We start from the raw sequence: 16887 nt of genomic DNA, 5'->3' as shown, positions 1-16887 counted from the left end.
ATATTATCGGATCTTGTCTAATTGTTTAAATAAAATGTTTTATTTTGTCATAGCGGCCGTTCCCATAATACAACAATGGCTAACAATTAGATGCAAATATCATTCAAAGTGAGGAATATTGGGAGTGGGGAGGGTCGAAAGGGCAGCGATCGTCCAAATACAGCGAGGTTGTTAAATTTCCCAAGTGACCAACCCGCATATTTTAAACTTAAGTATCGCGTAGATATCTCATGTATTATCTGAACTATTTATATGTTATGAGGGACTTCAATATATATTTTGACCGTATTTATTCAATTACTAGCTGACCCAGCAAACGTCGTATTGCCGATATTAAAATCGCGATACAAAAGTAACTGTTGATCGTAGATAGGTGAAAATTTGAAGTTGTATGTATTTTTTAATGCTGACTCATATGTCAAAAAAATTAAAAGAAAAATCGTGTGGACCACCCGAAACATTTGGGGGATGAAAAATAGATGTTGTCCGATTCTCAGACCTACCCAATATGCACTCAAAATTTCATGAGAATCGGTCAAGCCGTTTCGGAGAAGTTCAATGTTTAACACCATGACACGAGAATTTTATATTCAATTATTTTTTTTAGTATATGTCCTCTTTTTAATTAAAGGTTCGAGTTTCGAGCCAGTATCGGGAAAATCGGGGAATAATGTGCAAATTTCACTTAACCAACTTTATATTTGTGGACTGTTCATTGTGTGGACTGTACATTAATAATGTATTTTTGTAAGAGGACTGTTGATATAGTTGCAAGGGATATTTCAGACCTTGCTCAACATAATAAATACATTATTATGTATTTTTTTAAGAGGAGGACAAACTGTAGGAGACACTCCTTGAACATGAGAGGAATCACAAGAGCGTCGCCGAACTTGTAAAGAGTCTGATAAACCGAAAACACACGGCCACGTGGCGGGTTTGGATTGAACCGGGGGCATCTCAATGCGAGTCCATCATTCTAGCTACTGCACAACCGAGTCTTTTTAGAATTTCTTTATAAATAGACACGTTTACCAATCGTCAGACATGTTCGATCAATTATTAGATTTGATAATTTATTATCTAGGACAGCAAGAGATAGATCTTTGTGGAGAAAACTTGGGGAGGCCTATGCTGAAAAGCAAAACAATCTAGAAACCGGTGTATAATATAGTAAATTATTACTTATTTATTTATTAATTTAAAACATCACAAGATCCACAGAACTTAAATTAGGTTATAATAATACTATTTTGTAGAACTTACATCTAATAACGGATTTACAATATTTATAATAAGACTTGATATTTGTGCGTGTGTGGTTTAGTGAGAGGGCGTGTGTGTGTGTGTGTGTGTTTGTGAATTACTCTAAATTGAACCTTCCTTCCTAAAATACGTAAGTACTCTTATATAATCAAATTTCAATAGTAGATTTAAGATTAGAAATCTAACTGCACTTATTTATATATTGTTAATAAAGGCTTTTATTATTATTATTATTATTATCTTTGTTTATATTTAAACATTTTTGTGAATTGTACTCATAAATTTGTTTCGAATGAGAAAGTATATGTATATGACAGTATTCTTGGTAAAATTTCTTTTAGTGATAGTTTTTAATTTGAAATATTTCTATTGAAATTCAAAATCCTACCACCCATTCCAAAAAGTATGCCTCTGACTTAAGAAGAACGGGCGGAAGAAACTCAGCAGGCTTTTTTTTTCTTTAAAAATATGGTTAAAATGTAATATAATATCGTACAATCAAATTTATTATTAAATAGCCTGAGGGTAGTTATTTATTACTTCATTTAATCAATTTCAGTGTTGTAAATATAGTTATAATTAGTATTGTTTTTATGAATAAACCTATAGAAAGTATATACTCTCAGTAGGTATTATATATTTCTACCCAGCATAACATAGGAAAGGATCAAACATCATAAACAGATATTTAAAGTCCCTTTGTGGGAGACATTGTTATTGAAATAAGGTGTGCGTGGGATGTAGCCACGGTACCCGGCCCTTATCACATTACTAACTTCATTTATACGATATTTTCATATCCTTCAGGTATATATGTTTTTCATAATACACGCTTGTGAATACATCGTGTGAAGATTTAAAAGCAGCTAACCATATCTAGAGTATTTTTGTATTTATTATTGAAGTGCATTAAGTGATTTAAAATTCTATTAAAATATTTGTTTTCATATAAATTGATATGAAATTTTAACATAATGGATCAAATTGTCTTTATTTTAATACTTTTATTTTCTAGTTAATTGAATAAGGCTTACCTCAAAATCAATTCTTTTTATGTATATAGGTAAATATTTAATATCATATACTAAGAAATGTTTTTTTGACCTTTTATTTGCCTTCATTTTGAGCATTTGATATTATGGGACTAATTTTATAAATTTCTAATATATCTCTATTCTAAGAGAAAATATTAATATAAGTACCAACAACTTTTGTCTTAAAAATGTTGCATGTGATAAAACTTTTGATAAATAAGTCTTGGGTACTTTATAAATTTGTAAAATATTGTGCATTAAACTGAAAATTTGAACGAAGATACCAAAACGTATGGATTTTGCGTCATGATTGGATAATTGGCTTAATAGTTAGAGCGCTGGGGTTGACTCCTACACGCACAGGTTCGAATATCGCACCACGCAATACATTTAGTATGTAAATAAAAATAGTCAAATATTGTCTTCTAAAGAATAAATAAAGTAACAAAATAAAGGACGTTTATATGTATAATCGAAGACTGTCTTCATGTAAAGCAATTCTCGCAAGGCATATACGCAATATATATGCCGTATAAATATACCTACCCAACACAACATAGCAAACACGAATCGAATACGCTTTCAGCAATAACCAAACAACATTCAAACAATTTAATGTGGCATAAACAATACAAATTCTGTACTCGCAGCATATGTACCCGCGTACTGGCTATATTTATAGTCTATGGTATTGTGGTACGCTCGTAACCGTACATCTAGCGGGGGCGTACAGGGGAGCCCTATCATGAATCCTGATACATACCAACCATTTCAATGCGATCCATGCGTTCCATCGAATATTTCCTTCAACATGCGAGTATAGAGGTCTTTTTAATTTGGCTTTAAAGGGTTGGTTGATTGGACGAACACTCCAGGGCCTTGGTGACCCGTGCGATATGTTAATGGGTTTAATCGTCCAGTAGTCCGTCTAGTGGATTTATGTTTCATTTTCGATCTCGTTATGTGTGGCGGATTATTCGCGGGACCCCTTTCGATGTAATGGTGATGGTGAGATATGGAAATTTATGGTGTTTTGGTTAATTAACGGATACTGAAGGTTGGTGTGGATTGTACAGATATGTAAATATATAATACGATACATAACGTTTCAAGTAAACGTAAGTACGATTTAAAGAATTTGTTATTTTAAAGTGATATCCCTCAATTCTGGAATTATTTATACAAAATTAAATTTTTACCCAAAATTTATGAACGTTGCGAGACTGGAACCCGCGCATCACGGGTTCCCTCTGAGCACTCTTACCAACTGTCCCAACCGTTCGAGTGACGCATAGTAAATCTTGGTATGACTTGTTCAACTCTCAGGTTGTGGCTCCATCTGCAACTACGGTTCGAGTCCCGCATTGTTCATAAATTTTGGTTACAAAACATTGTATAAGTACAACCGAGATGATATTTATTGTTAAGGTTCCGTACTCGAAAGTCAAGCAACGGGATTTCTATTAATAAGACTCTGATATCTGACTCTCTGTCTGCCGGTATGTCAATAGACGCAATAGTTAAGTGTACCTACATAGTTATATTTCTACAATTAAAACAAATACTGCAATATTATAATAAATGCGATACTGATGTTGCACTTAGAGGATCAGACAAAGGCAGTTTATATAATGTAGATGAAGTATTTCGTCTTAAACGTGATCTAAAATATCTAATATAATTTCCCTTGGATTAGTATTATCATGTACTAGGTTTTTTTTATATTAAAATAAGGTATGAGACGAGCAGCGTTATGGTACCCATAATCTAGCCGGCCTTCTGTGCAAAGGAGCCTCTCACTGGTAACTCAGAGATTGTGCTTTTGAACAAAGCATACAATGCTTGGCTAATAATTGCAAATGTTCAAAATTATCCAAACGATTTAAAGAGTAAAAAAGCATTGGCTGCACATCTTTGTCAGTCAGCCTTTGATGATGTTTTGATCACATCTACTGACAGAACAGAGCGTGTTCGTCTTTTGGCCGTGACACAAAATCTCTCGGTGTTTTGGTTACATGCGTTGTCTTCTGCGCCAATTAGAACGCTATTTGATAATATGACATTGGCAATATGCGTATCACTCCGGCTGGGTAAAAATTTAACTAACCATATCAATACCGATGTGGCGTTCAGGTCACTTCCTAAAATCGACAGACCGTGCCCGTATCACGCCAGCATTAATGAAGGGCATTTGCCGCTCTTATTATACTAGCCGTTTTAGAGCCAAACGGCAATGATGGCCACGGTCCTGTTGGAATGACGCTAGTGTGGGGCGTGACTTGCGTCGACACTTTGGCTCCTGTAAACTGTACTATCTACGCACCTCAATAGGGGTACTGGAAACCCAAGCGTTGGCAGCTATTTCGGTCAATAGATCAGCCCAGCTATCGAACGTGGAAATGCTGCCAGTATTCTAGGTACACTTCCCCGTAATTATAGTTTTGAAATCATAGTATTGTAAATATAGTTACAAGATATGTTTTGTTTGAATAAATACCATTAGTTATTCCATCATACCTAATTTGGTTTGTGTGAAAGGTAGCACTTTAAATATGCATTTTGTAAATTAAATTATTATACAGTATATTATATTACTTCTAAATCGAATTAAAATAATAAATCTAGATAAAATATTCACAAATACATAAAGCCGTTATATCACTGTTATATTAGGATACACGTTAATACAGGTGCTTTTGAATTTAAATCAGGGATTAACACCGTCTAGGCAGTATCGCGGCGCCTCAATGCGGGATATTTTACCGGATTTGACCGGATCGTAGCGGATTTCGTCGGATTAAACCAGCTCATGGCGGTGTCCCTGCTTTGTTGCGATATCACGTTGTTTATGAACACATTTACTGAAACATGTCCAAACCTGTATGGAAATATACAATTAAACTATTAAAAAGATAAAAGAAAAAAGATAAAAATGAAAGTTATAGAAAAATAAATGAAAGTGTAAAAATTATTAAGCCTATTTAAAAAAATATAATAGGTACCTACACAAACGCAAAGGTTATTTAAATGTTGAAATTTAATTTGTAGTTGTAAGTTTAATTGACATGTGTTAACTAATTATAAGAAATTCATTTATAACATGAGAAATTCTTGATAAATTTAACTAAACAAACATCTATGTTGTGTTTAAAATAACAAAAACCTGACAAAAATGACTAATATTTCTGTCTATTTAAATGTAACGAATTAGTAATTTAAGAAATGCTGCAGTGTTAATATATTACGAATAAATATCAGATTAAAGTTTTAAATTATTATATATAATTTTTATAAAAAATTATAAACAAGAAATCTTCCGAATTCACCCTCTGTTACCACGAGAATTCGCTACGACGTAGCACTAACATATAATCCTTTTCGCTACAAAAGCAATTTCAAACTTCCTTAGGGGCTCCGGATAATCTTTCTTTATATCGAGCCAGGGGCAGCACTCTTTGTCTCTTTCTTTTACAGAGGATTACAATAAGTGGGAAAAGAAAAGAAGATCATTGTAAAAGAAAATGCTTCACTTCTCAATAAAGAGGGAGAGCGGTAATGTGTATTTAAATTTTCGTTCAATTGTAATAAGTTTATTTTTTATTTAATTTAGTGACATAAATCTCAGTAGGGAAATGGGAGTTATATAATTTATGAGTTACAAGTTGCACCAAGTACCGATTAGGGTAAAATTGTAATTGTTTGATATAAAATATTAAACACAGGAAATTGTAAAATTATGATTTAAGTTATGTTATCTCTACAATAAGTTATTCTATGAGTCCGTTCCTCGTATTGTAAGTTCCTTTACTGATTTTTTTACGGGTTTAATTCTGTATATATGTTATATATAAAAAATAAAAACTTTGTCAATTTTTCACAATTGTAACTTTTGAGATCTATAACTAACACTATCAGAATTTTGAAGATTGAATGATTGCCTATCACGGCCCAAGAACATTTTCATCTTCCAGATCATCATTAAAAATCATTATATAATTATAGTTATTGGCATCAAGTGGGCCATTTCCTTGTGGCCTTATCTATACTAATATTATAAAGCTGCAGTGTTTGTTTGTTTGTTTGAACGCGCTAATCTCTGGTACTACTGGTCCGATTTGAATGATTCTTTCAGTGATGGGTAGTCCATTTATCGAGGAAGGCTATAGGCTATGTTTTTTTTTTCAAAATTAGGGATCCGTAATAAAATTGCTATTTTGTAACACAAGGTGTAAAATCGAAAACCTATTTTTGCGTGCGCTGCAGAAACTATTGACAATAGAACAAAATGATGTACAGGCTATAATATAGGCAATATTTTATTACTTATAAAACTATAGCGTGAATTATACTTTATATGGCAAAACAACGTTTGCCGGGTCAGCTAGTTATTTAAATAAAACAATTAAGCTACTTTAAAAATATTATATCAATCGTAAGTAAAGGAAATAACAGCGGACCACTGACAACCCAAACGTACCCTCAATAAAAATCTATATCAATTTCGTAATTAATTTCGTGAGTAAAAGCATTACTTTCATTGCTATTTTAATGGGTAATTTTCATAAACAAAGTTGGAAATCGCACCGGGAGTGGGTCGGTGGAGTCTCCATCCCAAGATAGAAAACAGCTCCTGTTCGTATAATGGGATTTTGGAACGGCGTCGTCCGTCTTCACACCCCTAGCCTTCAACCCCCCCAAACCCCGCTGAAGCCCACCCAACCCCCCGCAGCGTGAAAGGATGAATTCTTATTTCCTCATCTCGCAGGCGTCCGGTGCAAACCCTCCATGTAGATTGCCTTTTCCTCGTTCAACCTTCGTATAACATAACAATGGCTTGTTTTCAATTTTGTTTTTCCTTTTTTCTTCGGTTTCTTAATCTAATATGTATCTGGCTTTAGAAATGTTGGCGCTATGAGATCCTGTATTTGTCGTTCTCTGTAAAAAAATAAATCTTCAGTTATTCGTTTATAGGTTTACAAAATTACATTCAACTACTTATTGAGAATATCTTAATTACTACATCATGATGCTACTGTTTTAGACAGATGAAACAAATAATCTTTCTCTTCTCTGTTCTTCTCTTTTGTGTTAATTATGTGTGCGACTTTCTGTGTGTTTAAATAAATACTTTAAACTGCATTAGGAAACGTTCGTCAACACTTATCTAATGATCCCAATTTCTGATAATATGTATCGTTAATTCAATGCTGGTTGGTCTGTCGAGGTTGCAGTTTAATGCTTCATTAATATAAAAAAGGGCATTTCTTTCACGTCGGTATGTGTAATGTTATTCGAGTGTACTGTGTGAGTATAGTGGTAGTGAAATGTGAGTTGCCATTTCAGCCTCAGTTTCTGAACTTCTCAAATACTTTACGATATAATATGAAATTATTTGGCGTAGTAGATACTCCATTTGGGGAGCGAAAATACAATATGTATGTTAGATATAATATTATTACTACTATCGTAAATTTTAAAAATGTTTTTTTTTTGTGATTATCTGCAAACCTACACCTATGTCACATTTAACTCAGTATTTATCCGCTAAATTTGTTACAACCGAATATCAACATATACATTGTATAAATTTATATCTACATAAAATGTTTTATCCTTTGATTAAATTTCCGTACGTAAGCTTGTGAGCAATACCAATATATTAGTAGTAAGTAAGCTCAAATAGGTAATAATAATATATTCCAGTCGGGAAACAGATGCATTCATGAAGTACATACACACCGAGCCAAAAATGCTTTGACACTGTGCCAAATACATGCGGAACCAAACATAAAATATATTTCAATATTATCACAGTTCCATTTAATTCAATGTAAATATATTGAGATTACTAGATTTTGCGCAGTTAATTATCCATAGTTAATTTTGATAATTAAATTTGACTAAAATTTTTTAATTTCCAATTTAAATTTTGTAAGTTGTTGAATGTTATTATTTATTTATCATACACGGGCGAATACTTTTTACAAATTTACAACAATGAAAGGAATACAATATTTAATTAACATTAACTATAGCAAATTTTTATTGGGGTCTAAACATAAAAAATAGAATTACAAAGAATTAACAGTTGATATTTATATATATTCAAATTTTTTGTTTTACTTTTAAAAGGAGCTTTACAGGCTATTGATATAATAAAAATATATTGAGACAATAAAAAGTGCAAATCATAGAAGATATGCCAAAAGTATTATAAGAACGATTATGCTCAATCAAACATAATAATATCAAAACGGGTAGTTAAAAAATAATGATCTGCTAATAACAGAAGTGAATCTTATCTCTCCTTATACTTGAGCCACATCTGTGAAGGGTATACAGCATTACAGGGAGTCTTAGCAGTTGTTTCAAATGAGAACTCAGCCCGTAACGTGTGCGGGAAACTGCCGAAACGCGAAATTTATATTTTACTTGTTTACTTTTCTTTTTGCATATGTGAAGGTTGCTCTACTTCGTTTATTAAATATTTGTCTTAATTTAATTGCCTTAATTGAAATATAGGAATATTAAATACTAAAGCGTTATTTGATTTTACCTAAGTGATGACTATAATACTATTTTGCAAAATAGAAATTTAATTTGTAGGTACATAAATTTATGGACGATGTCAGATTCGAACAAGCGCCTCTCAGGTTATGTCCCAGCGCTCTCAACAAATAAGCCAACCGTCCTGCATCGTCCATATATTCTTGGTACAAATTAAATTTATATTCTTCATCCGAGATGAGTAGGGATATCACTTAAAAATAACAAACTATTTTGCAATAGCAATTGTAATTGCAGTATGACGATCATCAAAGGAATAACAAAAATAGCAAAGTCAAAATCAAAAATGTTCTTGTATTATAAGTTATATAGCCTAGTTAAGGCTGGCTCTAAATATTGTTACAACTTTGAGTCTGGGTTGCACCAAATAACATTAATAATATGTTAAAGTACCGGCTAAGCAAAAAATGTGTTGCACCATATGTCAATTTTTAGATGACATCATAACTTTAACTGTTAACCGTAACCGTCCATTCTTCGCCGGTTAAAGTTATTGTTATTGTTAAATAGCTAATTAGCGAAATGTCAAATAAATATTCGATATGGACTTTATATTTACTTTTAAACTTTAATTTTAACTATGCCCAGTAATACGATGGTGCAGCACATACCGCAGTTTATGTTAAGGTCAGAATTACTTAACTGTTACTGTTAAATTTGACTTAAGCCCAGCTAATATGATGCAACCCAGTAAACTTCTAATTTTGATTAATTTTTTAATTCAAATTAGGAACGCGTTTATTTTGTTGGAAACTTCGATCAATTCTTGCCATATCACATATTTTTTCGAGGTATTAGTATACATATTTAAATCTGGTATATTAAATCAAATTAATGGTAATATAAATAATACACATTAAATTTGTAACCAAAAATTTATGAACGATGCGGACTCGAACCCGCGACTGTCGGGTTCCGTCCGAGCGCTCTTTCCAATTTCCAAAGTGTAATAAATCTCAGAAGTGAGGGATATCACTTTAAAGGAACAAATTGTTCACATTAATGGTAATAAGGTGTTAAATTATACAGAGTTGCAGTGATTGTCTTGCAAAAAGTGGGCAAAGCCGTCGGTAATTTTCAAGGTACTTCAAAAGTAAGAATCGTATCAGTTGTATCAGTCGTATATCTTACTATCGATATATGAACACATCCTTAGTCGGAGATCGTAAGAGATCAAAGCAGTTGCGTTCTGTTAAAACTAAAAGGCTGTTTATGTTGTTAAAGTCAAAATTCGCACGAAATCCTATTAGGAAAAATGAAATTAAATCGCGAGAAATGAAAATTCCCTCTAGGCCGTTTTCATGTATCATCAAAGTAAACCAGGTGCTTATCGAAGATGTCCAGGACTAAATCAATTCCTACAGTTAAAGAGAGTGACTTGATCAAAGTTCTTGCTATTTTGATACGCGGTTCAACCGTACAAAATGTACAAAATGATCCTTGTCACTAGCAAAATGACAAAGTATATCTACTCTAATATATAAGTATAGCTCCAAAGAAAATAGTACAAAAATCTCATCATCTATTATTTCGAATAGAATTATTTTTTATTTATTGCTGAGAGTTAAAAAATAAACATATCATTTTATGAAGATAACATCATAAAAAAATGCATTTTTAATTGTAAGAATTAATAGCCAGACACACAGGCAGATATATAGGTAGTATTGCCACAGTTATATTAGGTTTTTAGGACAATGAAAATCAGATATCCAATAATAAATACCCGAAGAATGCAGCGTTATAACAAGTAGAGTAACCTTCACACCGCATGCATTATTCCATAAAGCTCACCATAATATTCCGCAGCAACATTTCACAACACGACATTGCTTTTCTTATAACTTCAATAAATGTTTAAAACATCAGTTAGCATGTGGTTTGTACGAGTTATGTATGGGTTACGGCGTGTTTTATTAATTTCATATTACTCGGTACACGATTTATATATCAATATATTTAAAATGTAAACGTACATTATATTATTAAAATAATAATATTGACACACTTTTTACACATATTATCTTGCCCCAAATTAACATATATAGCCTGTGATATGGGTTGCAAGACAACGATATATTTAATACAATATACTTACTTAAACATACATGAATACATATAAACATCCATGACTGGGAAACAGACATCCATTTTCAGCATATTAATGATTGCAGCTACCGGGATAGTGCCATAGGTAGTAAAATTACTGGGCAAATAAAACTTTACATCTTATGTCTCAAGGTGACGAGCGCAATTGTAGTGCCGCTCAGAATTTTTGGGTTTTTCAAGAATCCTGAGCGGCACTGCATTATAATGGGCAGGTATCCATTACCATCAGCTGAACTTCCTGCTCGTCTCGTCCCTTATTTTCAAAAAAAAAAGCAATCCATTCAATTGTGAATGTTTATATTTGATTTTAAGTAACCTATTAATTATTAGGTACCTACTTTAAGTATATTAGTATAAGAGAGACCACATAATTGCAATGATGCATTATATATCTACAACGTCGCACAACGCATCATGAAAATTGCCGGTGCCCTTAGATGAACCCCTTTTTAAGTTTATCTTGCGGTGCGTCGGTGCGGTTGCGGTATCAGGTGCGTGATCGTAAAAATCTGAGATGTGTTAGCGAATTACGATACGATACTAAAATATTAGCGTTGAAACTTTTGCATTGCGTTAACGCATCGCACGTGCGGTTTCGTTTTATGCGATCCCACCGCAGTGTACCTACATCAATCTTAAGTTACCATTTTATTAAAACATACCACAGTTTACAAAGAATAATATTAATCTATATCAAATAAACTCATTTCCTGTAAGTATAATGTACCCTTCCAGTCCCCTTCTCGGCGAAGTTGCGAGACTTCCTGTGTTTGCCTTCCGTACCACCCGTTGAGTCCCCCCGCCTTAGTGATGTATTCATATATAAATACATACGACATCCCTTGAGCCCGGAATAAATCTCGTAGATTCGGAAAAGATCTTTCGGAAATCTCTAGCGTTCAATGTTACATTTTCGTCTTGGAAGTATAGACTTGGTTTTATTTAAGAATATTATAATAAAGCAGTACTATGGGTATCTTAATTTACTAGTGGGAGGCTCCTTTTGCACAGGATGCCGGCTATATTATGGGTACCAAAACGGCGCCTATTTCTGCCGTGAAGGAGTAATGTGTAAACATTATTTAGTTTCGATCTAAAGGGCGCCGCAGCTAGTCAAATTACTGGACAAACGAGACTTAACATCTTATGTCTCATTCACTCCATTGTATTGGGCAGGGCGTATCAATTATCATCAAATGAACCTCCTGCTCATTTCGTCCCTAAAAAAAATGAATATTATTGCTGACGTAGCTTTTTATGTTTTTTTATAATTATAATCATATAGACTGACTTTCGATAACACTTTTAAAACGTTGTACTATAAAAAAAAATAACACGTCCTGGTTATCTCATGGAAAGTCATGAGCATAGTGTGCCTTTTTATTATACAACAAAAGACGAAATCTAAATCTTATCGACGATTCTGAACAAATTGAACCCCGTGCCATATCGACCTAGAAGCATGATGCATGTCTGTCATAAGACACAAGCATCCCTCAATCAAACACAAATCACTAAAGCCTGTAAGGATTCTAGGAAGCATCGTCCCTATTGGTCCTATTTGGGTTAGCTGCAGCAGTAGAGCCAATAGATCACACATAATATACCGTCTCAATACGTGATCCGTCGATCAAATCAGATGTTAAGATTGTAGATAATCATTTTTTTCTATTATTTTTATTTCTTACATATTTCGTTATATAAATTTAATATTTACTTAACTATATCTAGCCTTCACTTTACCAGTGCGAGGCTCCTTTGCACAGGAAGCCGGCCAGATTATGGGTACCACAACGGCGCCTATCTGCCGTGAAGCAGTGATTTGAAAGCATTACTGTGTTTCGGTCTGAAGGGCGCCGTAGCTAGTGAAATTACTGGGCAAATGAGGCTTAACATCTTATGTCTCAAGGTGACGAGCGAAATTGTAGTGCCACTCAGAATTTTTGTTTTTTTTTTGAGAATCCTGAGCGGCACTGCATCGTAATAGGCATGGCGTATCAATTACCAAGAGCTGAACGTCCTGCTCGTCTCGTCCCTTATTATCATATCATGTATTTATGTACATACTGTAAATGTGTATCCTTAGCACCTAAGACCTGTTTTATGTCAGCGTAGCACATGTAATTCTGTTGGTGGTTCATAAATAAATAAATCAAGTATATTTGGTCTCCTCATTACACAGTTATGAAGACAGTGATAAAACACACTTCATTATGGATTTGGTATTGAAACAGAAAAACCATACGAAAACCTATGATTTTTTGATGTAACGTGTCTATGTATGATCACCGTTGTATTTATTTTAAGAAGTTAACAAATAATTCATTTTTAGGTAAAGAGAAACCTACCAATACTTCCTTAGCCTTTTAAAATAAAAACATTATTTTCAAGTGATAAGGGATATTAAAATTTTTTATATTAGTTGTTTGACTAAAATATGGAAAATATGCTTTGACAGAGTTTTTCTAAACAGAATATGTTTATATTTTTAGTAATGGGTATTGGTAGAGACACTGAGAACGAAGTAAAGATATTTTCCATATGCAGAATATTATGTTTGTCTTTTTAACTTACTTAACTTGGGTATGTTATGTAATAGATATTTTGTAGATATATTTTGTGCATCTAAGTGAATAAAAATACATAGGAAAAATCTACTGTCTTATTTATTTTAATTATTCTTTGCGATTATAATGTTCATAAATTTATTTAGTCTTTCATTTGTCTTGAATTAAATGTTACTTATATAAAGAAATCACTAAGGTTTGTAAGCACTAAGCTAATAAGGAAAACATATTGACTAGTTTTTATCTTTTTTAAATGCTTATATGCTATGCTTACGTTTGTTGAATTCAGTTCTTTAAAGTTAATAAACTGTTTCATTGAATGTACGGTAATTTCCCAAAGCGTTTTCACAATTTAATATCGAAAATATTCCAAGTTTCACGGAACAAAGTGCTCCGATACAATAAGCCCGCCTCAAATGGTCCGGAACTTTTTCTTTAATGGTTTATTTAAAAATCACGCTCTTTCCATTCAAAGTTTACTTCAGAAGACGTATAAATCACTTTTATTAGCTTTGGAGACATCTAACTTTGATCTGAATTGCTTTTATGCGATGTTTTCTTTGTTCATCTGTATCTATTTGATTTAGTATCATGTTTTGCTTGGAGCTCTGATACGGACTCTTCGATTCGGCGAATTTTGTGTTTATTCTTTTACGTATTACATTTTTATAAATAGTCTTTATTTAAATCCGATCCACGCTGATATTGAAATATTTATCATTTTAAGATATTATTACAATGATTTCAATTTTTTTAATGTTAGCCGGAAAAGGCAATTGAGTTACATGAAGCTAATATCTTTTATCACTTTGCGGACAACATAATTTTATAAAAGAGTAGTATTGATGAAAAAACTTAGACCGAAACGTACAAAAAATTGTCAAAAATCATCAAACCATCGAATCAAACGTGAATCTTGTGGCCTTTAATAAAAACATCGGTTACCTTTTCTGCTTTGCATACATCTTGAACTCAGAGGCTAGAAATGTATATAATATTAATAGACATTAGATTAAGCTAAATATAGACAGCCTGAACATCATATTTTATAACATAATATAAGTAAATAATATTGGCACACTTTTTTTTCTTGCCATAGCCTGTACTATGGGTATAAGACAACGATATATTTAATACAATATACTAACTTAAACATACATAAATACAGTTAAACATCCATGACTTGGAAACAAACATCCATATTCATCATACAAATGATTGCACCTACCAGAACTCGAACCCGGGATCCTCTAGCTTAGTAGTCAGGGTAACCATTCGGCTATATGGGTCGTCAATATTACCGTGCATGTATAGAGTGAAGTATCTAGTTTAAAAACTTTTAGTTAGCTCCAATATTAGAAACAGCTTACTCATCAATATTATGACCATCTTAAAAGCACACCTGATTCGGGCTATTCCGGTTTTTTTATAGCGCCATAAGCACTTTGCTTGAGATGTGTAACCCTCCAAGTTCAGCCCGGTATCACCGTCGGTATAGTCGTCAGGGTACTCAGACAATCGCATTTACGACGTATAAAAGTTAGTCTTTATAGTCTCCTCGTATATAAAAGTGGCTTTTATGCCTTTTTAATTAATTGTGCTGTCGTTAAACGTCGTATCAGCTTTGAAGATGGCTTCAAAGTTGTTGACGACTCCGTGACATAATAAATCACTTTTATGAACTATCACACCATAAAAAGAACGTAAACGCTCAACATTTATTGAAAATAAATAAAGCTCGCTTTTTAAGTTTTTACAGTTTTACCTCAACTTGTATGCTAATTGGTAAATCTACGGTAGCTTATAGAATGATAATCAAAAATTTAATACCTATAACAGACATAATGTCTCAATTAATATTCAAAATTGCATTAAGATTTTGTAAGGCAGTTTGAATAAATTTCATAATCTCTGTTCATCTTTGATTTATTTCGTCTGATATACAGCTTAAGTGGGCGGAATTAAAAAAGTCTTTATTCAGCCATAAATATGGACCCAGAGTGAGTTATAAGATAAACCCAGCAGGAACCGAATAGCTACAGTATTCATTCGAATATGATAACGAATGATTACAATAATCTTTTAATGGCTTCGTATTCCTAACGTATCGTCTTGAGACTCTAGAAACCATTAAGATTTCAACTGAGGCGAAGCCAACAAAAGACTTATTGTACACATATACATAAGTCAGCAAATTAAAATTGTTTTTTGAAGAAAAACTTCTTTAGACGCGACTTGAGGGTAACTCAGATTTTTTTAAATAAATTATGTCAATGTAACATTTTATCATTGTTAAAATAATATAATTGTAAAGGATTTTTTTTTAATTCTAGGTATGGAGAATGCCAACGCTGCTCAAACGTTGAGGTTATTTCGTCAATGTTTTCTATAAAAAATCTAACAAATCTAAAGTAAGATTTGATAGCTCCTTACTCTCGTGATGCGTGAGTGTTTAGTTGGTAACACGGCTTCAATTGATAATCATATTAAAATAATATAATGAGTTATAACAATATATAAATTAAATAATTATTTTATTTATTATTTATACATAGTTTATATATATAATATCTTGGGGCATGGCTAACAGACTCATGGAAAAGCGAAACGGAAATCCGAGCTCGGATAGAAATTGTTCGCGCATTTTTTATGAAGATGAGAAAAGTTCTTTGCAGCCGTCAACTTTCTTTGAAACTCCTTACCAGACTCCTGCAATGCTACGGCCCGTTGTTTTATACGGTTGTGAGACATGGGCCTTAGTGGAAGGAAAGATTGACGCCATCGAGATGTGGACGTATCGTAGAGTGCTCCGCATAAGTTGGACGGCTAAAGTGTCCAACGCAGAGGTCCTTGTCCGAATGCAGAAGAACATCGAGTTAGTGAGAACCATCATCATATATTGCGCAACGATAGATACCGCCTGCTGCAAACTATTTTGATGGGGAAAATTGCTGGGAAAAGAGGTGTTGGAAGAAAAAAGAAGTTTTGGCTCAGAAATATAAGGAAGTGGATTGGCATCAAGACAGTCCAAGAACTATTCCGCTCAGCCATGGACAAGGAAAAGTTTAAGAAACTGACTGCTGACCTCCAGTAATTTAGAGGCATACTTAGTACATACTTATATACATAGGTGTCGGTAACGGCAACAGTGTCGCCAGTTCAATGGATTTTTCCCATCTCAAAAAATACCCACGCGCCTATAGATATTTCACTTCAAAACTTATCTATACATAATTATTAGTACAAAATTTGTTTAACCTATTACTTGGCGCCAAAACACGACATTCTACGACCTGTCAATTAATTCCCTCTTCTATTCAAACGTAGAGTATAAAGTGGCTATA

The 16887-nt window shown here is 33.0% G+C and overlaps 1 long non-coding RNA gene across 3 annotated transcripts in view; it reads right to left on the bottom strand.

Annotated features, from left to right (window-relative positions):
- The window catches only part of LOC126966902 (uncharacterized), a 92711-nt gene that overhangs the window by 9132 nt on the left and 66692 nt on the right, over positions 1 to 16887 (bottom strand). For 2 of the 3 annotated variants that reach the window (XR_007729839.1, XR_007729840.1), the window contains exon 3: positions 6885 to 7235. This is a non-coding gene — a long non-coding RNA (uncharacterized LOC126966902). Of the gene's footprint in view, positions 1 to 6557; positions 7236 to 16887 lie in introns of those variants that run through there. The other variant, XR_007729838.1, reaches the window with a different exon arrangement.

The sequence above is a fragment of the Leptidea sinapis genome, chromosome 11 (genome assembly GCF_905404315.1).
Source record: "Leptidea sinapis chromosome 11, ilLepSina1.1, whole genome shotgun sequence".
In the NCBI taxonomy this organism is placed as follows: domain Eukaryota; kingdom Metazoa; phylum Arthropoda; class Insecta; order Lepidoptera; family Pieridae; genus Leptidea; species Leptidea sinapis.
Note: the sequence above shows the minus strand (reverse complement) of the source record. Positions and strands in the feature narration are given on the sequence as shown.